Source organism: Symphalangus syndactylus, chromosome 6, assembly GCF_028878055.3.
Source record: "Symphalangus syndactylus isolate Jambi chromosome 6, NHGRI_mSymSyn1-v2.1_pri, whole genome shotgun sequence".
Taxonomy (NCBI): Eukaryota; Metazoa; Chordata; class Mammalia; order Primates; family Hylobatidae; genus Symphalangus; species Symphalangus syndactylus.
Window position 1 is genome coordinate 19,355,763 of NC_072428.2, and position 25,593 is coordinate 19,381,355.

Sequence of the window (25,593 nt, forward strand, 5' to 3'; positions counted from 1 at the left end):
GAACACAATGGTCTCAGCAAACTAACACTGGCTCTCAAACTAAGACAAATCTCCACTTAGCTACTACTGAAAATCACAATAATATTTTGGGTTTCTATTGCTCTGACTTATTTGTTTTATTTTTATATTTACTCAGAAATCAGGCCAGGATATGCACGCTGTTTTGTAACCTATTGCTATATAACACATCACCCAGAATTTGGTGGCTTAAAATAAAAACAATCACATTTTTGTCTCACAACTTTATACTTTGGGCAGAGTTTAATAGGGTGTGCTCATCTCAATCCCATGAGGCATCAGCAGCCCAGCTGGTCTGGAGAATACATTTCCAAGATGGCTTACTTACATGGCTGTCAAGTTGGTGGGAGTTGTCAGCTGGGAGTTCACGTGGGGCTGTTGGCCAGGGTCCACTCCCTGGGGCTGGTTGGGCTTCCTTACAGTATTATGGCTGGGTTTCAAGAGCCAAGCGTTCCAAAAGACCCAGATGGAGGCTGTAAGAGTTCTTGTGAACCAGCCTTAGAAGTTCCAGAATATTCCTTGGCAGCATTTTATAATCAAGCAAATCTCCAAGGTGAACTTAGATTCAAGGGAAAGAGAATCACCATCTTTCAACAGTAGGATAAGCAAAAAGTCTGTGCTCCTTGTTAATTTACTGTAGATGGTATTGATTGAGTTTCTTCTAAAGGTCCAATGTCCTAAAGAGTAAAACCATATAAAGAGTAAAATATGAATCACAGAGGAAAGCAGAAATCATAATCATATTCCAGCTTACTTGTTTTTCTGGAAAGTTTAAGAACAGTATCAAAATATACAAGTATATTCCTAAGTTCTATTCCTAAATAATTTTCAACCTGAAAGATAGTGACTAATTAATGGGAGAACCCAGAACTAAGAAAAATTAAAAGTTCCAGGGTCTCATCAGACATCACTATAAAACTGATTTTCTAACATTACCAAAATATTTATTGCCTGATTTCCAATTTCTAAATTGTTCCCATGGAGAACTTTAACAAGAATGATTTTGTTTCTCATCTGCATTATATTTTTCTATTCATTTATAGTTCTTTCCAAAATATTAGAGAAAAGTAAAAAGAAAAATGAAGTCCCAAAATTGAAGATGCCATTGTAATTGCCTAAATTGAAGAGGCTGAACCAGGTAATCAAAAGATTCTCTGAACTCTTGTTTTCTTACAATTTCAATTAACTCCTGCAGAATTACCAAAAATTTTCACCAGATAAAAGCAGCATTAGAAGGAATATGCTATGCCCCCACAACAGGGTTAGGCGGATACCCTGGGTTGCTAATACCATCTATCTGTTTTGTTACTAACTATATATGGTTTATAAAGTTTATAAATAGTCAAAGATCTGTTGGGTTTCCTTTTAATAAATATGTGAGATATTAAAGGGGTGATCATTATCTTAAAGGTCTCTTCTGATATGGGAAAGAAAAGAATATGGCTTCATATTCTTTAACTTTACCAAGTCGAGGAACACAAGAACTTTTTGCCTTGTGAAGCTTATGCAGCTACTAGAGGAAGAGTCTGTTCAGTGACGGCTTTTTAATGGAAGAAAGGAAGCATTTTTCCAAGGGTGAAATCAACAAGACCTGTCTAGGAGATCGAAAGTCATCTGAGAGACATTTCACATGACCTTCACTCCCTAAAATTGTTAAGAGTTAAAAGTCATAGACCTTTTTTCACATTTATTATTGATGCAATTTTTTTGATACAGAAGAATTTAAAAATGTATCTACTGGCAATTACACCAACTAACAGCCAAGGAGAGGAAAACTTGTAACATTTTGCTGCTTATTTTATTTAAAAAGCAGTAATCCCAGCACTGTGGGAGGCCAAGATGGGCGGATCATGAGGTCAAGAGATCGAGACCATCCTGGCCAAGACGGTGAAACCCCATCTCTACTAAAAGTACAAAAATTAGCTGGGTGTGGTGGCCCGTGCCTGTAGTACCAGCTACTCAGAAGGCTGAAGCAGGGGAATTGCTTGAACCCAGGAGGCGGAGGTTGCAGTGAGCCAAGATGGCGCCAATGCACTCCAGGCTGGCAACAGAGTGAGACTCTGTCAAAAAAAAAAAAAAAAGCAGAACTAGCAATATATCGAATAATGAGGCTACGTAATAGCTAGCTAGTCCAAATTTTCCTCATTTCAAGAAAATATAGTACATGGATTCCAGCGATAAATACAGAAAGAATGGTATTTGCTTGTTTACATCTTTATCCAGCTGCATATTTTCAGGAAACACAGAAAATAGAGAAACATGAATGTACTGTTAGCATACTGAACCAAGAATATGTATTGAGAAAATTCTAACTGTGATAAATGAGTCATGGCCTATAACAGACAAAATGTAACAAAAAGAAAGGGAAGGATGAGGAAGCTGTAAATTAATAAAATGGGCAAGATTATGATCTAGTATTGCAAACTGGGTTGCTTAAACTATAAAGAAATACAAGGAAATAACTACTAAAAAGATAATGGTCATTTGGGGAAGAGGAAAGGCACATGGAGGGACTTGGGTGACTGACAGAGTGCTATTTCTTGATCTGGTTGGTGATTTAAAGTGTTGGCCTTTTATTAAGTTACATATTTTTTAATATAGCTTTTTAAATCATTGTCATTTTACAATAAAAGGGATAATAAATCATTGAAAAATTATACAGTTCTATTTTTTAAAGTGTATTATAAGTAACTCAAATTTTTTTAAATTTAGTAATTAAATTTGAACCGAATGATAAAAAAGGGCTCATATCAAAAATTCTAAGATGCCAATAGTACAACAAAATTAAAGGGAAATGTATGACCTTCAATAATTATTCTAGAGAAGAGAAAAAGTTAAACACTCATGAGTTAAATTTCCATATTAAAAAGTTAAAAAATCTCCAAAGAATGAAGTAGGAAAAATAATAAAACCAGAAATAATTTAAATTTAAAAAATCATACATTATAAAGAAAAACCAAACTGACAAGACTAATTAAAACTAAAAGAAAACTAAGTAATAGTGAAAATTAACAGGGAACCTAACTATACATACAGCAGATATTGAGATTACATTATATTACATACAACTTTATACAAAAACCCTGAAAACATATACAAAATGGTAAATTCTTAGAAAAAACTACTATGTACTAAAATTGATTCAAGAATAAATAAAATGTTTAAATAGTCCCATATACATTAAAGAAATTTAGTTTCCTATAAAAAAATCTTTTCACAAGGGAAACTCCAGGCTCAGCGATTTTTACATGATAGTTCTACCAAATATTCTAGGATGATTCTAATTTTATATAAACTCTTCCAGAAAATAAAATTAACAATGCTTGAATCACTTTATAAACTACATATAGTCTTGACACCAAACTCAATAATACATTAGAAGAAATGAAAAATTTAGCCAATCTCACTCATAAATGTAGATGCAATAAATATGAAAATATTAGCAAGCCAAATCGAGCAATATAAATTAAAAAGTAAAGCATCATGATCAACTTGATTTTATTCCAGAAATGTAAGGTGGATACAATGCTGGGAATATTTTCACATGCTTTACCACAATAGAAAATTTACGGAGAAAAATCATGTAATGTTCTCAATACATGTGTAGAAAAATCATTAAATAAAACTAAAAAATCCATTCATAGAAAGAAAAATTATGAAGGAGCTTAAAATTAATTCTGTAGAAAGCAACATAATGATGAAATGTAATAAAACACTGTCTTCTATTGTGAAAATACAAGAATATTCACTATCACCTCTCTTATGTGCTCTTCTTGTGTGCCTTGGAATGCAATTAGGGGAAATGGATAAATAAATGATGTAAAGATTTTAAAAGAAGCAAATCTCCATTATTCCCAGGTAAAATATTCACACAAATATATCAAGCACCTTCAATGTGTGTGTATGCATATGTGTATATAGAGACTAGGAAGATTTCTTGGCATAAGATTAAAAGTTAAAATTCAATTGAATTTCCACATATCTGCAAAACAAGTAGACAACCTAATAATAAACAAACACTAAATTAAACAGCAAGAAAGAAACACAATAATTACCTAGGAATCAATTATAAATGTATCCTAAGAATCTGTTCATCAGAAAACACCAAACAGAGAGTGAAAAGAAAAGCCATACTTTGAAAGAAAATATTGGCAACATATATAACTACATTTTTTAAAAAAGGATTAGTATCAAGAATATATAAAGAACTCCAATTAATCAATAAGAAAACAACTTTAATAGGAAAATGGGCAAAGACATAAACAGCCATTTTCTAGATGAGAAATCAAGCATGACCAATTTTATCAAAAGACATATAACCTCATCAGCACTTGGAAAAATAGAAAACAAAGGCACAATAATATGCAATTTCATATTTTCAAGATTGGTGAAAATTGATCAGCCCAATACCAATGTTGTGAAGAATGTGGGGCAACAAAAGCTTTCACACATACCTAGTGAGAACACAAATACTTTGTCTATACACTTAAAGATGCTAATCCTTGAGTTCTCCATTCCTTGTTTTCCTCATCTGAAAAAGGAGCTAACAATATTTACTTCACAGGGTGGTTTTAAAGATTTAAATGATATATACATGTGAATTGTTATAACTCTTATGATACATATAAGCCCTCAATAAATGTTAATTGGTGCTGTTATTAATATTATTGAATAGATATGCATCTCTTTAGTGTAGTACAATCTTAAAATCATGAATGCTAGAGTGAAAGGCATAGCTTTCTGAAACTGTAACCACACCTAAATGAAAGGAGGCAGGTTGTTGTATTGGAGACTAGAGAAGCCAAGCCCAGGGCGATAGGGAAGCAGGAAGATGAGGCAGTAGCTTTTCCCACAGAGGAGACGCCAAGCAATAAAAAGTGGGTATGGTCAGAAAAGAGACGTGTGTAACCACCTCTACAGAAGGGAACCAACTGAAAAATTGCTCTGAGAGTTTGAAATATATTAGTTGGTGTACAAGTTGGTGCACACTTTTGCACCAACCTAATATAAAATGGTAAGCAGTGAAATAAGCCAACTTAAGTGAGTTTATCTTCCAGCAAAGAGGAAGAAAGAATAAGCAAAAGAAACAAAGAGAGCAAGCAAGCAAAACCTAGAGAACAAACAGCTCAGTGAGGGGTGTGTCAGATTAAAGAGGGCTTCAAATTCTTTGACCTTCCTCCCTCAATGACAGAGGAGGGGTCCATGCCCCTTCCTTTGAATCCAGGCTGGCCAGCAAGTGCTTTGAACAACTGCATATGGTGGTAGTGGTGCTTTGCCAGTTCTGGGCCTGTTTTTTGAAAGAACTGGCAGTTTCTCCTTTCTTCCTCTTGGAGCTCCAATGTGCCAGGAAAAAAGTCCAAGCTACTTTGCTGGAGACAGAGGCTATGAGAAGCATCAAGGCATCTGATATGCAGGTGAAAAGGCCATCTTGGATGTCCAGCTCGGTCAAGCTTACAGATGATTCCAGCCCCAGCTCTTCTCTGACCATATTCCATGAGAGATCATAAGCAAGAATCATCCAGCTTAGTCCATCCAACCACAGAACCATGAAAGATAATAAATTATTCTTTAAGATACTAAATTTTAGAGCATAGTTTCTTACACAGCAATAGATAAGCAGAGCAAAGTACAGACTTGCAATGGTTTTACTTACAATTTTTTGACTTGACAATGGTGTGAAAGCCATATAAGCAATTCAGTAGAAATCTTATTTTGAATGCCCATACAACCATTCTGTTTTTCACTTTCAGTACGGTATTCAATTTGTGTTAGATAATTTTGCCCAACTGTGGACTAATGTAAGTGTTCTGAGTTGAGGTAGACTAGGCTAAGCTATAAAGTTCAGCAGGTTAGTTGTATTAAATGACTAACTTATGATATTTTCAACTTACAGTGGGTTTATCAAGACATAAGTCCATCATGAGTTGAGGAGCATCTGTCTGTGGTGAGGAGAAAGAGGATATTCTGTTGAAGGGAAATACAACATGAAGATACAGCCTAACCTTGCCTAAAGGCAGCATGGAGGTCATCTGGGGCCCATAACTCTCTTTGAGCTTCCTTCTAACTGTGGGATTCTAGTCTTAGATGCTTTGCGTCGATTTCCTTTATTGCACAAGGCAGAGAAAGGATCCAACCAACCAGCTGCCCACAAGAGGATGTGTTCACTAACAGTAGAAGTCTTTTTCCTGGTCTCATGAAAAGTGAGGCAAAAATTATTTGGACATTTTTTTTTCCTGATATTTCCCTATAAAAGTCTATTGTGCTCCTGCAAATACACTCATTAAAGTCTCAGAATTCAATTTACATAATTGAGGCAGTTCAGCTAATTTTAGGAAAATTACAACTTTGTGAAAAATAACTGTTATATAGTAATTATGGCAAAGATGTTCTGCTTTGTGTCAGGCACAATGAAATCAGTAGGTTTAAAAATTAAGAACAAGCACCTCTAAGCTCTCAATGTCATTTTAAAAGTGAGGGAGAGCTGTTAAGAAACAGCTTTGCATGTTAATCACAGAACTTGAGAACATTCTGTGTTAAGATATATGATTTCAAACCTTGTTAAAAGAAATATTGAAATAGGGAAATTGATTTTTTTTCCCAGAAAATTTGCCTGTCACACTCCAAGATAAGTTACTGTTATGCGTGTCCATTAAATAAGTATATTATATGAAAAGTCACAGTCTAGAAAAAAAAAAGTTCAGACAGAATTGACTTCATCTAGGATTTATACAATCTCTTAATTCAAGGGATCAAGGTTAACTGAGTCGATTCTCTTTCATGTGCAATTCAACCATTTATGGAATAGATAGCATATGGAGTAGGCACAAGTTATAGCTGCTTTTGGGAAACTGTATTGGTCACAGCAGACACAGATTCTTGGAAATAATATATTCATGAAAAGAGTAAATAAATGTACCACTGTTATATATGCTAAATGTCTGCTACATTAGCATACAATATTTGGTAGAAGAAATCAGTGAGAGAGTGAGATACTTTTTTAAGTGACAGAAAACATTTAGCCCAGAGGTTCTCAAACTCTTTCCAAAAATGTCTTTCTCCTACTGAGATGTCTGGGGAGGGGGAAAGAGGGAAAGAAAGGCTGAGTAGACACCCATTCCAGCTCTACACAAATCTCTCACCCTATCAATTACAAGAGCTCTGCTTTTATGTGTTTTCTGTACTGAGATGATCATAAGATTTCCTTTGAAAAAAATAACTAACTCAGAGCCTAGGTAAACTGTTTTAGGTGTGTTTCCCCAGAAACTGACCCAAAAGTAATTCCTAGAAAGCAACAGCAAGGGAGTGGCCAAAGTAAGAGGATGAAGAGAAGAAAACCAAGAGAAGACCATATGATAAGCCCTTTTAAAAGCAAAGCCACAAACTTTTCCAGTTTTTCAGTGTTCTGTTATTTAAGCAGATCATTTCTAGCATAAGCATTTGGACAAAAATACTTCTCTAGGAAGTAGAGTGAAAGTATATAAGTTAGCATTTTGTGCAACTGGGGCTGTCTTACTGGGGACCCCTAGGAGATTAACAGCTTTGCATGTTAATCACAGAACTTGGGAACATTCTGTGTTAAGATTTATGATTTCAAACCTTGTTAAAAGAAATACTGAAATAGGGAAACTGATTTTTTCAGAAAATTTGTCTGTCACACTCCAAGATAAGTTACTGTTAAGTGTGTCCATTAAATAAGTATATTATATGAACCCAGAGAACACATATCTGGGTGATTTCCTTTACAGGGGTAAAGAAGCTGGAATATTTATTCACCAACTTACTTTCATTATGGATTGAAGGCTGCTCCTAGGGACATTAATTTCCCACAGATTCTGGCTTGTGAATGTCCACAGGCTAAGATTTTATCTTTTTATTTTCAGCTCCCTTTGTCATATCCTGATGAGCATCCACACACATGGGTTCATTAAAAAAGAAAAAAAAAATAGTGATTACCTAGAAAAAATGCTCAATACCCTTAATGATACAGCAGTTCACAAGGAAGGATTTTAAGGATTAAAAGGTTCCACCTATTTTTTGTGGTCTTCTGTTAAAAATTAAAACTGAGCAGAAGAAAATAAAGAAGAAAAGGAAATAATAAATTTAGTGGTTCTCTCTTCCATGATTTAAAATTCTAATATATTTTCAGAAAACTGAAATATTCTATTTTTGTTTAACTTTATTAATAGACACAACCAGTTAGAAGTCATTAGGATCTACACATTTTTAACACTTGGATATTTGGGGCTACATAGCTGATTAAGTTGTATCATGTCATAATTAAGGTAGTTGATATGATATGTAGATAAATGCTCAGTTTTAAAAGTTTGATGAATATCTGGGGGTTAATCATTATGTTTTTATTTACTTTTTATTCAAGAGAGTAATCCCATTGGATTGATTTGATGGTAATTAACATAGATTGTTTATATCTATACTGAAACGTAGTGTATTTTTCAGATTAATTCAACAAAAAAGGTGAGACAGAAGGAGCTACTAAACTACCCGGATAATTGCTTTTTGTTTACATATTTCATATGCAAAGACATAGATACATTTTGTGTTGATAATCTTATGGGTAGCGATAAAGTGGTCAACTTTGTCCTCAACTAAAACACTTATGGAATTCTAACTCACTGTTCTAATTTGGTTGTTTTTCAGAAAACTGTGCCAATGGATATCCTAAGTTTGAAACTTGCCAAAGTACAAGGGCATTTAAACATTTTTCTAAGTTTACGCTCTCATTTATGAGACACAGCAAGCTCCAAGTCTGATTAAGAGGGTTAATCAGTTGATATTACTATAGAATCCACTATTCAAGTAGAAAGACCTGCATCAGACTTAGAGGAAAATTGTATAAACTCTTACCACAGATATTACCATTCAAACTCAACTCTGCTACATTTTAAATCTTAGAAATTCTCACAGAATTATACAAGTTCTCAGAATTTTGAATGTGACAGAGAAAGAGATCAAAAAGTCACCAAACCATGTTGCCAAGTAAGGACATACATACATTAAAAAATGAAATTATAGTCGCCATCATCTTAAAAAAGAAAGGTCATTTTAACACCAATAAAGTAGTAAGGACAATCTCAAAATGATTAATTCCTATCTCATGAAAGGATAGTTAAAAGAATTTAGCCAGAACTGATAAGCTTCCAAATGAAAGCTTTGGGTGTAGAGGAAACACTTGATTTGATTTTGCAGATTATTTTTCCCTTAAATATAGCATTTGTCATTCCTATGAAGTTTTTATGGTACATTTAGGAGTACTAGGCTTATTTCACATCTATTTGCTTAAGCCACTCTAAGTTGAGTTTGCTAATAACTAAAGTTAAACATAATTCCAAGTGATGTATAATATCCTTTTCACTTGACAGCAATGAATTTTAATTCTATGATATGCTTATTTAGAAACACAATTATAAAAACTAAACTGCAATAGAACTGAAGAGACTTATTTTTAAGAAAATATGTCTGTATGTTTCTAACTTCTCTGAACCCCCTATTTGCTTCTCTGAGCAAAATGGTGATAATAACAGTACTTCTATAATATAAATTTTGCAAAGATTAAATAAGATGATACATGCAAATCATTTAGCACAGTGTTTAAAGTGTTCAGTAAGATAGCCTTAATTATTACTATTATTATTACTACTAACAATCATTATTACTAAAGAATAGTTATTAGAGAAGACGGAGCATTACATAATAATGATTTTTACCCACTTATAAGTATCCCTCAATGATAAATAATTAATACTATCCTTGATAAAATAGTTTACCAAATACTATCTTACAAAAATATAGACACTTAGCATCCCTTAATCTCATAAAATTCACACTTTTCTGTTCTTTGACATTTCATCTAATGAGATGCCTAGGCTGACCCAAATTTTAGGAAGTCAACAAGAATGTGAAATAGTAGGCAAAATTTTATCTGATGGTTCATTTACATGAGGAGAGACGGTACATGATTGGAGGGTTTTGACTCTCAAAAAGGAGAACCCCTAATCACATCCCACTCTGTGACTTTATAGTTGAAGAAGTGGGACAAAAGAAGTGGAGTGATCTGCTCAAGAGCACACATAGCTAGGGACAAAACTGCCACTGGAAGTATTGTCCTTGTTGCTGTTCTTGGTGACCTGGGCAGAGCTCCTGGTGACAATATAGACAGGATGTTTGAGAAGTATGGCAGATCCCAACAGAGATGGACCTCGTCAAAGTGTCCAGGCAGCACAGTGGTTAAGTGTCCATGTCCAGGAGTGATAAACACTACTTCATATTTCAATTCCACCACTCATTTGTTGACTAAATTTAGGCATGTTACTTAACTTTTATGAGCTCTGGTTGCATCATATATAATATGGATATAAGGAATTGCTTATAGTCAGGGTTCATTAAGGATTAAATGAGATAAAATGTATAAAGAAACTGGAACAATGCCTGGTGAATAATAAACAGATATTATTATTGTGGTTGCTTTATCCTATCTTCCTTTTTTTTATAAAGCCCCCTTTGTCCCAGCCTGCCCAAATCCTCCATTTCTTTCTATTAGTTCCTCCTATTAACATTTAATTTGGGATATAATTTAATAAGCATTTGCACAACAGTGTTTACATGACTGATGATTTCTCCTTAAAGATCTCCTTTTAACTCATAAGCAGAGCCCAAGCCACAGCATGAAGCCTAGTGATTGAACTTCAGCCTCAGCAACTGGATGAGAGAGAAATTCGTATCTTTATTTTGCAATGGAAGAGGGGAATTTCTAAGCTTCCCTTCCAGAAATCACACTGGTAGGTGGATACTTCTCCCACTCCTTGTTATGTGATTGTGTACCCAGAGACGAGTGAAAAGAAGCAAAAACCATCCCTGGCCAAAGAGGCCTTTCCAGGAAAGCAGGAAGCATCTGAGCTAGGTTGATGAAGATGTGACTTACATACCTGAATTCTTAGCTTGAATGATTCATTACCACCGTAAAACAGCAATGTCCTTAGTCAATGCTGAATACTGTAGCTATTTTATTACTGGAAAATAGTACCATCTCAAAGAAATACCAGATGATTTGTCCTCCATATGCTTGACATTGCTGCCCAGTTTATCTCCAAACTGAGATCTCTGCTGGTTTTATATTTCCAGCTATATTTATTTTAAGCTTTTTGGAAAATGAATTTTATCTGCTATTCATAATTCAAATATAACTGCTAGTCTTGGAATAAGAAGTGAAAAACTCATTTTTACCCCCTCCCTGGCGTCTGTGGGTATCTGATATATAGATATTCCTTACCCTGTAATTCAATTAACAATACACAAAAGCCACATGAATTACATAGTGGTTCCTAAAAATGAATTAGCAGATTATCAGCTCCTTTTTACAAAAATCCTTATCATGTATGCAGTGTGTTCTTACTTAGGCTAATCCTTCTCAATTCATGGGGCACAAGGTGGTACAAATGTGGTTTTAGGCCTCTTTACATAGCTTACCTCTTGCTGATGCTTTTTGAATATAAGTAAAGCCTACAGATAAGGGACAGAGAACGGAGATAGGAGTTGCTAAGAACTCATTCTAGATAAAGTACAAACACAACTAAAGTACTGTAGTTAGATACAAATACTCATGTTTACCCCTCAAGCATTAAGCTGTTTGATTTTGCTGTCTTCCAGGGTTGATTAGTGTTAGGAGATTTATTCAAGGATAATTTAATTGCCAGCTTCAAATGACTGGGTTACCTACACCAGTATTGCACTAGCACTGTTGTCTTCATGAAAAAAAAAAATCAGCCTTATCTTCCTCCTCAGGGTAGAAAAGTTCAAAAATTACTGGGAAGAGGAAGACACAACATTGGCATCATGTTTTCTACCTTTAAAGGAGAGATTGTGTATTGCACTGCTCTTGGAACTATTAAAATGAATATCTGCTGCTTATCATTTTTTAATGAATCAAATATATTGGGTATTTTAAATAGTAGGCACATTTGCATAGTGATTTATCAGACAGCTAATATACATGAGAACTAATTTTCTCATTAAAGCATTGTCATTAGAAAAAGGAAAGTATTGATATTTTAAATGGTCTATTGTCTAGCAATCTCATAACCAGATATGATCATGGATACTCACAGCTCTCAACTCCAAGTCACTGCAAGATACCAATGTCTTTTAAAATTTAAAGGGTAACCAGTACTTCACAAGGTTTAACAAGAAAATGAAAATAACTGGTGGGCATTCCCTCACTTTCCATACACTTGACCTCAATCTAATGAAAATCTCTTGCAGAAGAAGAGACAGCCCTTTACCCACCTGCTGCAAATGCCTCTCAAGCCGTCCTGGGTCACCATTCTCCAGCATCAATAGCTCCTTCTCTGCTCATCCCTACGTCTCAACCTACGTAAGATTTTGTATTTACCATGCCCCTTAACTAAAACACTTTACTCTTTTCCTCCTCATTCCCGTTCATTGCCACACTTCAGTGATTTGCTTCTAAATCCAAATGGTTGTGCTGTTTCCTGCCTAGGTGCCCAAGCACGTGCTTCCCTGATCCACTAATGCTTTTCCCAGTAAATGCCACCCTTTTTTTGTTTGTTTGTTTTACAGACAGAGTCTTGCTCACTGTAGCCTTGAACTCCTGAAATCAAGCAATTCTCCCTCCACAACCTCTGGAGTAGCTTGGACTTACAGGCGGGTGCCACCACACCCAGCTAATTATTATTTTTTTTTTTTAGAGATGGAAGTCTTGCTATGTTGCCCGGACTGGTCTTGAACTCCTGGCCTCAAGCGATGTTCCTGCCTCAACAAAGTCTGGAAGCACTGGCATTACAGATGTGGCCACTGTGCTCAGCCAAATCTCCAGTTAAAGCATCACCTGTAAAGTCTTCTCTTCCCTACCACACATTTGGCCACTCAGGTTACAAAGGTCCCTTCTCCTTTTGTGTCTTCATTTTGGCATCACATAGCACATCACAAGTACTGTGGCAGAAACTACTAATTGCCTCCTAATATCAATACCTGTTTTATTTTTATGCTAAAATATAACTTGTGGAATGCAAAAGGAGAGAAGAAAATAGCATATCCTGAAGTGAATAAGTGACAAGAAATAGACTGAAGGATATATTATAAGCAAGCCTGAGGTGAAAAGAGCAAATTCTATACCTTTGAAACAAAAGGTGTAAGAGATATTCCTAGAAGGCTAAGAGAATGAAAAGAGAGTGAAATGCAGTATGATTTAGGGATCAAAGAAATAATATTATTTTTCATCCTTGCAAGAAAATTAATCATATTAATAAATTCCATGATATTTAACCTTCCTTATATTCCCAGAATATGTCCTGCTTCATTGTAGTGGATTGTTCTTTAAACAAATGTATTCTTTTAAAATATAACTGAATGTAATTTACATCTTTAAGAAATTTTTTTTTGCCGCAGCATCATAAGTGAGATTATTACTTGTCTTGCTGTTTTTGTTAGGTTTCACCTGATGTATTAGGCATCTTTCACAGAGCACATTCTAAAATATTTCTAATTTAGAGCAGTTTAAATATTTATCCTTTAATGACAATGAATTTGTCTATGAAATTTTTGGGGACTGTTATGTCTTTTAGGAGCTTTAAAAATCCCTTTCAATTTCTTTTGAGGTTATTAATCTATTCATATTTTTACCCCCTTTTTGAATTCTTGAATCAAGTGTGAGACACTTTATTAGCCTAGAAATTCATGAAATATATAGACTTTCAAATTTATTAACAGAGAGAGAGAGAGTGTATAAATCAGGCATGCATTTGTAATCTCTTTTCTATTATAGTTATAGCCCCTGATGATATTTAATGGTAGGTATTTTTGTTTTCTCATTCTTTATAATTCCTTCCCATTCTGGTCACAATATTAATAACCCTTCAGTCCAGGCACATTTGTACCATTCCAGCTTCTTCTTTACCTAGAGAACTCTTTTGTCTCCTACAAAGTTTAGCTCAATAATCTCGTTATCACCTAAGTTTCTGTGAACACTCTAATTAAACTCCTCTTGCAATGTCACATATCACAAATACATTTGACACACTGATTTCATTTCCTTTGAATATACGCACAGCATAGGGATTGCTGGATCATATGGTAGCTTCATTTCTAGTTTTTGAAGAACCTCCATTATATCTTATATAATGGCTGTATTAATTTACATTTACACCAAAAATGTGCAAAGAAGAGTTCCATTTAGTCTACGTCCTTGCCAATACTGTTTTGTCTTTTTGATAATAGCCATTCTAACAAGAGTGAGGTGATATCTCATTGTGGTTTTGATTTGCATTTCTATGTTGGTGAGGTTGAGCACGATTTAATGTACCTGTTGCCCATTTGTATGTCTTCCTTTGAGAAATGTTTATTCACATCTTTTGCCCATTTTTAATTGGGTTATTTATTTTCTTCTTTCTTATAATTATTTCCTATAATTTTATAATTAATTCTTATAATTACTTCTTATGTTTCTTTCTTATAATAAATTATCTACTTATTGAGTTGTTTCAATTCCTTATATTTTGGATATTAAACACTTATCAAATGTTTGGTTTGCAAATATTTTCTCCCATTCTGTAGGCTCTTTCTTCACTCTATGATTGTTTGCTTTGGCATGCAGAAACTTTCTAGTTTAATGTAATCTCAATTGTTTAGTTTTGTTTTTGTTCTTTGTGCTTCTGAGGTCATATCTAAAAAATTATTAGCCAGACCAATGTCAGCTTTCCTCCTTCTAGTAGTTTCATAGTTTGGGGGTCTTACATTGAAGTCTTAATCCATTTTAAGTTGATTTTTGTTTATGGTGTGAGATAAGGATCTAATTTCATTCTTCTACATGTATGTATCCATTTTTCCAAACACCATTTATTTAAAAGGTTGCCCTTCCTCCATTGTGTGTTCTTTGTATCTTTGTTAAAATTAGTTGATTGCAAATGCATGTATTAATTTCTGGGCTCTTTATTTTGCTCCACTAATCTACTGACTATTTTTATGCCAGTGCTATGCAGTTTTGGTTATGATAGTTTTGTAGGATATTTAAAATCAGTTAATATGATACCTTTGTTCTTTTTGCTCAAGATTGCTGTGTTAATCAGAGTCTTTTGTGGTTCCATATGAATTTTAGGATTGTTTTTTCTATTTATGTGGAGAATGCTATTGGTATTTTGATAAGGAGTACATTGAAACTGTAGATTGCTTTGAGTAGTATGAACATTTTAACAATATTAATTTTTCTAATTGATAAACACAGGATATCTATTTATTTGCATTTCCCTCAATTTTTCATCAGTGTTTTACACTTTTTAATGTAAACATCTTTTACCTCCTTAAATTTATTCTTAAGTGTTTTATGTTTTGTGCCTATTGCAAGTGAGTTTTTTTTTTTATTTCCTTTTCACATAATTTGCTATTGGTGTATAGAAATGCTACTGGTTTTCCTTCATTCTGTTAATGTTGTATTATAGTTTTGCATATGTTGAACCATCCTTGAGTCCCTAAAATAAATTCCACTTGCTTGTAGTGAATGATCCTTTTAGTGTGCTGTTGAGTTAGTTTTGCTAGCATTTTGTTAAGAATTTTTGCATCTATGTTCATCAGAGATAATGGCCTATAATTTTCTTTTCTTATAATGCCTTTGTCTGGCTTTGGTGTCAGGATAATGCTGGCTTTATAAAATGAGTTCAAAGGTGTTTTCTCTTCTTCAATGTTTTCGAAGAATTTGGGGAAAAAAGTGGTATTAGTTATTCTTTAAATGTTTGGTAAAATTCAACAGTGAAGCCATAAGGTCTTGGGCTTTTCTTTGATTACAGACTTTTTATTAGGGATTCAATCTCCTTACTTCATATTGATCTGTTATGATGTTCTATTTCCTTTTGATTCACTCTTGGTAAGTTGTATGTGTCTAGAAATTTACTCATTTCTTCTAGGTTATCCAATTTGTTGGCCTAAAATTTTTAAAGTAGTCTCTTATTATCCTTTGCATCTCTGTAGTATCAGTTTAATGTCTTCCTTTCTATTTCTGATTTCAATTCTTTGAGTCTTTTTTTCTCAGTTCAGCTAAAGATTTGTCAATTTTGTCAATTTTATCTTTTCAAAAAACCAACTCTTTATCTTGTTAATCTTTTCTATTGTTTTTCTAGTATATTTCATTTATTTCTGCTCTAATCTTTGTTATTCCCTTTTATCTGCTAACCTTCTTCTTTTGCTAGCTCCTTGAGGTATAATGTTAGGTTGTTTATTTGAATTCTTTCTTGTTTATGATGCAGGCATTTATTATCATAAGCTTTTCTCTTAGAACTACTCGTGATATGTTGTGTTTAAATTTTCGTTTGTCTCAATTTTTTAAATTTCCCTTCTAATTTCTTCATTGACCCACTGGCTGTTCAGGAACATGTTAAATTCCCACATCTTTGAAAATTTTTCACAACTTCTCCTTCACTAATTTTCTAGTTTTATACCATTGTGGCTGAAAGGCATTTGGTATAATTTCAATCTTCTTAAATTTAAGACTTGTATTGTGGCCTGATATATAATCTACCCTGGAGAATGTTTCATGTGCACTTGAGAAGAATGTGTATTTTGCTGCTGTTAGATGGAATGCTCTGTATTTGTTAGGTCCATTTTGTCTATAGGTAGTTTAATTTCAATGTTTCCTTAGTGATTATCTATCTGTACGATCTTTACATTGCTGCAAGTGTGGCATTCCGGTCCCCTACTATTATTATATTCCAGTCTTTTTACCTTAAGTTCTACTAATACTTACTTTAAGTGTTTCTATGTTGGGTGCACATGCATTTATAATACAGTCTCTTGATGATCTAATCCCTTTGTCATTATATAATAATCTTGTATGTCTCAGTTTACAGTTTTTGACTTGTCTATTTTATCTGGTATAAATGTGGCTATTCCTGCTCTCTTTTGGTTTCATTTGCATGGAATATTTTTTTCCATCCCTTCACTTTCAGTGTAAGTATATCCTTACAGATGAAGTGAATCTTTGTAGGCAGCATAGAGTTGGGTCTATTTTTCTATCCATTCAGTCAATCTATATCTTTTTATTGGAGAATTTAATACATTTACATCCATGGTAGTTGTTAATAGGTATGAACTTACTACTATCATTTTGTTAATTTTTTTTCTGATTGCTTTTGGGTGGTTTTATAGGTTCTTTGTTACCTTCATCTTCCCTTCCTGTCTTCCTTTGTGTTTACAAGACTTTTACCTAGTGGTATGTGTGGATTTCTTACTCTTTATCTTTTGTGTATCTACCATAAATTTTTGCTTTGTGGTTACCATGAGGCTTACAAAAACAAATCTTACAGTCATAACAGGCTGTTTTAAGTCAACAACAACTTAACTTTAATTGCATTAAAAAACCTTTACTCTTTTAATCCACAGGCTTGAAAAGTTTATGCTACTATTTTTTAAAATAAGCTTTCTACTCTGTTTTTTCATTCTTCTTCTTGAATTCCCATGATTCAAATATTTGCCGTTTCCATGCTGTCCTATAAATTCTGCAAACACTTCCCTCCCCACACACTTCCCTTCCCAGGCTCTGGTAACCATCATTCTACTCCTGACCTCCATACATTCAATTGTTTCAATATTTAGCTCTCATAAATAAATGAAAACATGTGAAGTTTGTCTTTCTGTGGCAGGCTTATTTCACTTAACATAATGTCCCCCAGTTCCATCCATGTTGTACATTCTATTTTGTTATTATTATAGGTAACATTACACATTGAATTACTTTATAGATAAGTCTCTCCTTACAACTATACTTTCTTTTTACAGCAAAAAGTGATTTATGTTCAACACAGAAGACTTGAAAATCACAGAAAAATCCCACTGAAATAAAACTCCCAACGTTCAGTTTTGAATCTACCTTCTGAAGATAATTGCATATTAAGTTTTGTTGTATGACTTCTTAATATTCTTTTTCTTTCTCTCCACATAAGTGTGTGTAGAGTTATGAAAAACAGTATCAAATTGCATATATATTTATGCCTCTTTTTTACCATTATATTAAGAATGTGTCAATGTTTTATTTTTAATTTGGTTTTATGTCTTTTAGTGGGCATGTCTTACATGCCTCACCAAATACCCTCAGCCACAAATGTCTCCTGACACTCACTTCTCTGCTTATCTTCCGCCACTGCATTGGTAAATGATTTTACAGGAACAAACCAGCTAAAAACCCGGAGTCTCTGGCTCCTCTCACCATTTCTAAACTTGAATGAAGCACAGCCAGTACATGGAATCTGGCTTCCCTATTGGTTGAATAAAGAGCCAGGGATAAAACCCAGAAGTGTGAGGGAGTTAACTCCCTGAAGGATGAACTTTGATCAGGGGTAAACGGGAGACAGATTGGAGCCAAGAGGTAAATTCTTTCCCAAGTCTTTTTCCAGATGGCCTGTTCTAAGGCAGTTTCCCACTACAATGTGCCTGAAGGAAAACAGTGGTTAGTACAGAACGTATCACTTTGCACTTGCTTCTCTTCCTTTGACTCACTCCTTTTACCTCATGCTTGCTTCCCAGGAATTTTACCTTCCAATAAGGATTAGCACAATCTCAGCTTACTGCAACCTCCACCCCCTGGGCTCACATGATCCTCCCACCTTCAGCATCCCAAGAAGCAGGGACTACAGGTTTTTGTATTTTTTGTAGAGACAGGATTTCACCATGTTGCCCAGGCTGGTCTCGAATTCATGGACTTAAGTGATCTACTTGCCTCGGTCTCCCAAAGTGATGGTATTACAAGCATGAGCCACCGTGCCCAGCCAGGATCTCTTTTTATGGACTACAGGCTAGGCACTTGCACAGTATTGTATCATAAAGATATTATAGCTCAATAATTAATATCCCATTGATAAACATTCAGGTGTTTTCAAATACTGCTTGTTACAAATAATGCTGTTATAACTATCTTTACACTAAAATATTTATGCATATCCTCTATTATTTTCTTAGGATAAATCATAGTGTTGAATTTCTAAAAAAATAGCATGAACCTTTTTAAGGAAAAAGAAACTTTTTAGCAAATTACATTGAAGTTCTTTAACTCCAGACTTCATAAGTAAGCAAATAAATTAGTTGGGAATTACTGAATATACAATTTGAAATAGGAATCTTTTATAGTTAAATGTGTTAAAATTTAGAAACTATGTAGAATATATAGTCAGTTCTGAGACAAACCTCGGCTCCAGCTCCTGACTCATTAAGAAACAAGCAACAAATTGTAATGTTCATAAGAGCCTCCAATATGTTCAGTGGATTTTCTTCATTTTCCAGATAAAGCATATCCCATTTATACAGGAATACTTTTTTCTCACTTTAGCAATCATCTTCTTTTAAGTGCATAGTTTTTGCTTATATGCTCATTTCACTTGTAACTTTGAGCCTTTTTGTAATTCATTCAGAAAACAATAACAAAGAAATTTTGTTGCTTTTAAATAATCACCAAAATTCTGCATGCTCCCCTACCTGGCTAATGGGACTATCTGTATGATATTGTAGTTCATTATTTCACCATAACTTCTTAGAGGGCACAGAATTATTACAAGGTTTCAAGACTTTACACTCGCCCTCAGCACTGTCCACGATAAACTGCATAAATGAAACACATTTGCTACTTGGCTCCATTCTATTATATATTTTTTTCAGATTATACTTAATAAAAGTATCACTATGACAGGAGGGTATATGAAATTTGGGAAGTTTACATGAGCATCCCCATATTGGCAAACATAAGAAACTACCGTTCTAATCCCAGCCCTGTGTCCTGTGTTTGTAAGATTTCAAATTCTACCTGTAATCAACATCCTGAATGCTGTGGCAATGAGAGAGAATTTTTTTTAATTTCAGGATATTTCCTTTCTCCTTGAATTCAAAACTGAAGAATACACATAAGCAAAGCATTGTGGTAGTGCATATCTACTGAATAATCTTGTAATCTATCCAGATATCCTGTGTCCCAAATGCACTACCATTTAGTAGATGAAGTTGGGCTCCATAGTAAAAATCTTTGTGTTCAAATCCTGACTCCACTGCTGTGTCACTTTTGCAAATTGCCTAGAATCTTCTCTTTTATAAAATTGGGATAATAGCTTTATCTATTGCACTGGATTATCGTGAGAATTGAATGTATAGGTGAGTTAGAAGAGTGCTTGGCACATGGTAAGCATACAATAAAATAAAAAAAATGGTAAAAATAAAATTTTAATTACATCATGCCCAATATCATACTGACTACCTGTATAACATTTGACTTAAGTCATGTGACCTCGTACCTCCTTCCAGATTTCAAAAGACTTTCAGGGGAGAAAAAAGAGTTAAAAAGAATTAACATTAATTCAGTACCTAACACACTCCAAACACTCTGCTATTTATTATCCAGACCTCTTCCTAAGCCTGTTAATTCTGGATACTCCACATGATATCATTTTATACTTATTAAAATGGACCCACATTCGACATTGTATAATTTGTGGCACTTAAGAGATTGAAAGGACTTTTATAACTGTGGTCTCAAAATCACTCTCAATTTTAATTTTCCAGCATTTCAATTTAGAACTTAAGAGAAGAAATATTTTATATCTCAAACATCTTAAAAGGCCCTTGAAAATATTATCGGTTGTAGGCACTCTGCCTATAGTATCTAATGGATAATTCAGCCCTCTTTCCATCTCATATCTTTATCACCAAAATTAAATTTTCTGTTCTGTTGATGAGGAAACTGAAGCTCTTCCAGGTTAGCAATCCTTACCAACGTCACCTTGGAAAAGCATTAAACGCTGGGCTGGCCAAGATCAGAAGCACTTTCCTCTACATCATGTGGCACCTAGTTTTCCCATGTCTCTCACCTCAAAGTGAGGCAAAGGACCTTGTATGGCCCCTTGAAGTAAACACATGGGTCTCAGTGTTCTTCTTCCCTAGGAAGGCAGTGCTGAATCAGAAATCTCCAGTTCTAAATCCTTTTTGGCAGAAAGCCCAGATTTCTAGAATTTCATTTAATGTCTTGTCAGGCTGCCCATCAAGAAGTAAAGCTCCATGACTTAATGTAGCTGAAGCCCAAAACTCTTAACATTTCATTTTATCTTTAGTTTAAACACCCTTTTGTTTCTGTTCTTATCAGTTAGATGTGTGTTTTACATCCTGTCCTTTAAGTTTTAAATCCCTTTTCCTTCTTGGTGTCTTTTTCTAGTTATTGGCCTGCCTGGCAGTGAGAAATAGCCATGTCCCTTAGTTGTGTGAAACAATTCTGATATCAGAGTCTATGGCCTGGAAATTGAAGAGATAAAAGTGATCTGTGATAAGCATCAAAATACACCCACATTTTGGTTCTTTGCTAACTTTTTCTAAAGTATTAAAACTATTTATGAACTAAGGTTCCATAACATGTTTAATCTGAAAATAATATTTATCTTACATGTATAAATAAGGAGAGTGTATAGGATGATCCATAAATTCATAGATGATGCCTGATCTTGGCCAGCAGAGACATCAGATAGGTCTAGGCCTACAATAGCCATTAATATTTATTGAAGACTTTATAATGCAAAGCACAACTCAAAGTGCTTTGCATGTATTAACTCACTGTATCCTCTTAACAAACCTAGGAAGTCTTATTCCCATGTAACAGAGGAAATTGAGGCATAGAGAGATGAAATAAGTTTTCTAAAGTTACAATGCAAGTAAGTGGTAGAATAGAAATTTGAAAACAGGAAGTTCAGCACCAGCATCCACAGCCTTAACCACTAACAAGTAGTACCTGTTCCATCTGGGAGGAAAAAAATTAAGGAAGGAAGGACTCATGTGGAAGAGATGCTGGTATGATGATGAAGGTGAAAAAAGAGGAAAAGTATTTCTTCTGCTACCACTCAAGAATTAGGACCCTGCAACAAAAACTGTAGGAATATTTTCCAGAGGATTCAGTTTGAAGACAGAGGAAGAGACAGAAAAGAAGACATTCTCGCACTTAGGGGCAGGAAACAAATGATGGGGTTTGGTGGCACGTGGAGCACTAGGACTTGAAATTCTTTGTAGAGATGTTGGTATTTTCACAGTTGGTACCCTTAGTAATGGCAGCATTAGTCATGTTGAAGTAATTTTCCAGGGAGAGCATATCATATTTGGAGGTCAGAACAAGTAAAGAAGTATTTTATGCCACCTGGAGACCATAGCTACTAGACGATATGAATACGATGGAAACCATGACCTGGACAGGAAATGCCAATATGAATAGTTACGAGCTTAAATCAGTGAAATTTAGATTACCATATTTAGGCATTGGCTTAGAAAAACTCAGAATACTAATAAATAGATTTAATTGTGTCACAAAATTGGGAACATTAACAGTATAAAATATAAAGTTATAACCATAGGCAAACTATTTAAAAAATAACCAAAATCAAGATTTAGAAATGTTTCTGGATTACCCAGTATATCACTGAAAACCACTGTTTTAGAACATACCAAATTGGGAAGATGGGTGATTTTTGCTAGTTTTTTTTTTCTTCAAGTCTAAGAACTGTTTTGATACCTACTTATAAGATTCCTACAAGGAATACAAGACATGAAAGTACAGCTAATAAATGGTGTTGAAAAACTGTGAACCATTGTACTAATGCTAAGCCTAATGCTGCAACATGATAGCAAAATTAGAAAGGAAGAAAAAAGAACAGAGCATTCCTTCCTCCCATTGGGTACCTTTGTGGGGCATGAGTAGCAGTAATACCAGCAACTAGACCTCATTTTTTTTTCAGAGCATATAGCATAGTTTTTTGATTATCTTACAGACAGCCTCAATAATAAAGTGAATTATTAGGATTTACAGTCTTACCACAAGAAATTATAGTAGACCTATTTGTCAAATCAAGGGAGAAAGATGAATGGAAAAAGTACCCATAGTGTAACCTCATTGGAACTACACTAGTCTTCGTCTTGTTCTTCCTATTCTCATTTGCCCTCCTCCCCAATCCATTCTCCATATTAAACTGGGAGTAATCTTTATAAAATACAAGCCCCTTATGCCACTACGCTGCTTAAAGCCTGTTAGTGGCCTAGCAATCTCTTGGGACAGATTCATTGGCTATAGCACGACCTAAGAAACCCTGCTAAGGCTGCCTTCCTCTCCAGTTTCGTCTTAGGCCATCCTTCCTTGCCATCATGAAGCTCCGCTCAGTTTGCCTGAAACTCATTCCTGAATTCAGGCATTTTTATTTGTTATTCCCTCTACCAGAACTGTCATCTGTTACCTGTACCTTCCTTGCCTGGCTAACTCCTTATCCTTCACATTTCTGCTTAAGTATAATGTCATCCAGGAGATCTGTAATGACCACCCTCCCAACCCCCTATACTAAGCGATAGCATCCACTATTGTGTGCTTTGTGAGCTACGATTTCACAGATGAGTCTTTCCAATCCCCCTGCCTCAATTTCCTAATCTCTGAAACAGAGGCCTCAGAAGGTTAGTCAAAACTTAACCTATATTGACTACTTGGGATGTGTCAGCCATTTAATTCAATCCTCACCACAGCCTATCAAATAGCCCATGAATGACTGCTTTGCAATCTGCAACCAGCTTCTTCTTTCTTATGACATGAAGTGCACCTGTGCCTCACCCAACTCACATCACCTTGGACATCTGCACCTGAAACTCGTAAGTGATTCTTCACATTCATGACCTTTCAGAACTAAACTGGAGAGTCCTTATGGAAATGTGGTTTCGTTCTATGTGAGCAGCTGGACATGATCATCTGTTTACTGTCTTAGGCTGAACACAGGGAGTGGGTCTGTGAGTTGTTTCAATATTACTTATGTTAAGAAATATTATATTACTATTTGTTTTGCCTTATTTTGTGACCAGGTCACCGGGTGTCTTTTCCAGGGCATCCTGCCCTATCTCATTGTGGAAATCCTTCCTCCATGGCTTCATCCTTTAGTACCTGTCAGGGGTCCTCTCCCAACACCCTGGACTTTCTCTCAGCTTTGATCTAAGAATTTGCCTAATCCTCCAAAACTCCTTCAGAAGTGTTTTCCTTTCCCCTTTGTGTCCTCTACTTCTGAACAGACATTTGTCTCAGATCCCACACTTCTCCCTCTTCCCACTTTTACAATTCTTGAAGGTCTTCTTTTCATTCTTCTGGTATGAATCTCTTGCGCTATCCCACCTGCACCCCTCACTCCCTTAGTTTCTCTTGCTGAGCTTTGTTGGGAGGCCATCTGTGCTCAACAGAATTCTGTGTGTTCCCCTACATTTCCCAGCCTCCCTAGCAGGTAGACTGTCAGTGGGATTAATTCCAGCCAGTGACTGAGGAGAAGGGGCATGTGTTACTTCCAGGTAAGGTAGTGAAGAGCTGATGTTCTTCCTCTCTTGCTCTCTCCCTCATGCTCTTTGTCTTCCTTTAGTTCCAGATCCAGATCTAGCTATCTTCTCCAGCCCCAGCCCCTGCAACCCTGGAGCCCAAGGATGCCAGATTGCATACCTGCAAGATGGAGAGTGGCAGAACCATATAGGATTTAAAAAATAAATCTACATTATTAAGTCCATGAAATTTGTGTGTGCTTCTGTTTCATCCGAAATTATTAATTCCACTGGCTAGGATGAACCTTCTTCTCCTCTTTGACCCTGAAAAACTATGAGAAAGCTTTGTTCCTCTGAACTCACCCTGTCCCATTTTCTCAAAAGGAATCACCTTCCCCTACCCACTTCTTGGTATACCTTCTATTCACCCTAAGGTATTCTCTTTATTTTCCTTTAACTTGTACCTTCATTATAGCTGTATAGTTGATTATCTTAGTGGAGAGTCCTTCTCCCATGTTGTCTTGGCCAGGTTCTCTAGGAAAAAAAAAAGGTCTACATATCTACATGTGAATACTATATTGAGAGGAGCAATCTCAGAGCATCAAGGCTGAGGAAAAGGCAAGTGAAGCAGAAAAGCAGCAAATCTGTTACAAGGTGCCAAGTTGCTAAGCCGGCCTTCACGAAAAAAAATCAAATCCATTTTCTCAGTCATGTAAGATATCTCCAGAGAGGCTCTATGGAACCACTGTGTGCAAACTGAAGGGAGGACATGAAATTCGTCTGCTACGTGGTGTCTGTCCCCTTTCTCTCATTGGTCAGTTTGCCCCGTGTTCTCAGATTGTGTAAACTGACTACTACAGGAAGTCTCAAGGAAAGCCATTTCTCTTGCCTCAAAGTTTGTTTCTCTTTACATGAGCCCAGAAGTAGTGAAAGGCACCATATCTGCTATGGGCCTGATTAGTTCAACTGAGGCACCAAAGCCTACACGGTAGTTCCATGGAAGAGGCTGTGCTGGAACCTGGTTCTCACTGTGGGAGTAGATAAGACAGCTTGTGGTGCTAGGAGATGAGGAAAGAACAGGAGTAATGGCAAGGGGTCTCTGTCTAACACTTAGTCAAGCACAGGGCTGAGCAGATCTGGGGAGAAAAATAGACTGGGTCTTCTACAAATAGCATAAATCTTTGGTCACAGCCAATGTGCTAGATACTTTCTCAACTATTTATTGGTCTCTAAACTTACAGTGTGTAAAAAGCTGCAGAGGACTGTTAT